The sequence below is a fragment of the Harmonia axyridis genome, chromosome X (assembly GCF_914767665.1).
Source record: "Harmonia axyridis chromosome X, icHarAxyr1.1, whole genome shotgun sequence".
NCBI classification, from domain to species: Eukaryota; Metazoa; Arthropoda; class Insecta; order Coleoptera; family Coccinellidae; genus Harmonia; species Harmonia axyridis.
In genome coordinates this window covers 35,776,839-35,778,770 of record NC_059508.1, presented here as the reverse complement: position 1 = coordinate 35,778,770, position 1,932 = coordinate 35,776,839, and the positions used below count along the sequence as shown (strand labels likewise).

Sequence of the window (1,932 nt, the reverse complement as noted above, 5' to 3'; positions counted from 1 at the left end):
ATGCACCACGTGAACTGGATCTTACCGATGCAGAACGTGAATTGGATCTTACCGATGCACCACGTAAACTCGATCTTACCGATGCACCACGTAATCTCAATCTTACCGATGCACCACGTGAACTGGATCTTACCGATGCAGAACGTGAATTGGATCTTACCGATGCACCACGTAAACTCGATCTTACCGATGCACCACGTAATCTCGATCTTACCGATGCACCACGTGAACTGGATCTTACCGATGCAGAACGTGAATTGGATCTTACCGATGCACCACGTAAACTCGATCTTACCGATGCACCACGTAATCTCAATCTTACCGATGCATCACGTAATCTCGATCTTACCGATGCAGAACGTAAACTCGATCATACCGATGCACCACGTTATCTCGGCAGACCGATGCAGAACGTAAAAAAAAAGCTTACAGCACGCGGTGTTCCCAAGCGGTCACCCATCCAAGTACTAACCGCGCCCGACGCTGCTTGGCTTCAGTGTTCTGACGAGAACTGGCAATTTCAGCGTGGTATGGCCGTAAACAACAAATATAGCGATATTTTCTATGATATCTCACTTTTTGGGAGCGGAAAGGACGTGAACGTTTTTCCTTATAAAAAATGAAATAACTTTTGGATATTAATTCTGATTGTTGATTTAAGTTTTAAGAACACATTAGGACATATCTCAATGAAATTTGAGGGATTTCCGAAATCGAAAAATATTTTTCGAAAAAAAAAAAAAATCCCAGAAGACCTCGGTCATCTCAAGTTTATTTCCATATTCTATTACACAATCAACGTACATCACAAAAGGAACCATCTCTCTAACTATCACAGTTAAATTTTTGTATCGGAACATTTCACGTCGGAATATCTCGCTAAGTCCAGACCGGGGAGATCGGTCGCATTTGACACCGTCCGCTCCGGTCTAACATCGTCTTGGAGTCGGGGTAACGATGGAGAGGCGTTTAAGGACGTGAACATTTTTCCTTATAAAAATTAAAGTCGACAATGAATATTGATTCTGATTACTGATTTACTCTTTTAGTACACATTAGAAGGCAACGCAATCAGATTTGAGGAAATTTCAAGATCAGAAAATTTTTTTCGAAAAAAAAAAAAATTCAAGAACACCTGGGTCATGGCAAGTTATTTCCCACAATCCATTCCACAATCAACGTACAACATAGAAGAAATCATCTCTCTAACTATCCTGGTTCAAAAGTTGTATCGGAACATTTCACGTCGAAATACCTCGCCAAGTCCAGACCGGGGCGATAGGTAGTATCTGACACCGTCCGCTCGGGACTGACATCGACTTGGACTCGGGCTAATGATGGGGAGGCGTTTAAGGACGTGAACATTTTTCCTTATAAAAATTAAAGTCGACAATGAATATTGATTCTGATTACTGATTTACGCTTTAAAAACACATTAGAAGGCAACCAAATCAAATTTGAGGAAATTCCAAAATCAGAAAATTTTTTTTCAAAAAAAAAAAAATCCGAAAAATATTTTTCGATTCTGATTACTGATTTACTCTTTTAGAACACATTAGAAGGCAACGAAATCAAATTTGAGTGAAATCCAAAATCAGAAAATATTTTTCGAAAAAAAAAAAAAATTCGAGAACACCTCGGTCATGGCAAGTTATTTTCCACAATCCATTCCCCAATCAACGTACATCCCAGAAAAAATCATCTCTCTAACTATCCTGGTTCAAAAGTTGTATCGGAACATTTTCACGTCGAAAATATATCTCAGAGTCCAGACCGATGCAGAACGTAAACTCGATCATACCGATGCTTCACGTAATCTCGATCTTACCGATGCACAACGTAAACTAGATCACACCGATGCAGAACGTAAACTCGATCATACCGATGCACCACGTAAACTCAGGCAGACCGATGCAGAACGTGAACTCGATC

At 40.1% G+C, this 1,932-nt stretch overlaps 1 non-coding gene across 1 annotated transcript; it reads right to left on the bottom strand.

The window, feature by feature from the left end:
* Positions 1-423: 423 nt before the first annotated feature.
* LOC123688329 lies at positions 424-542 on the bottom strand. The gene has a single exon (XR_006749858.1). It is a non-coding gene; the product is annotated as a 5S ribosomal RNA (ribosomal RNA).
* Between the last annotated feature and the right edge of the window lie 1,390 nt (positions 543-1,932).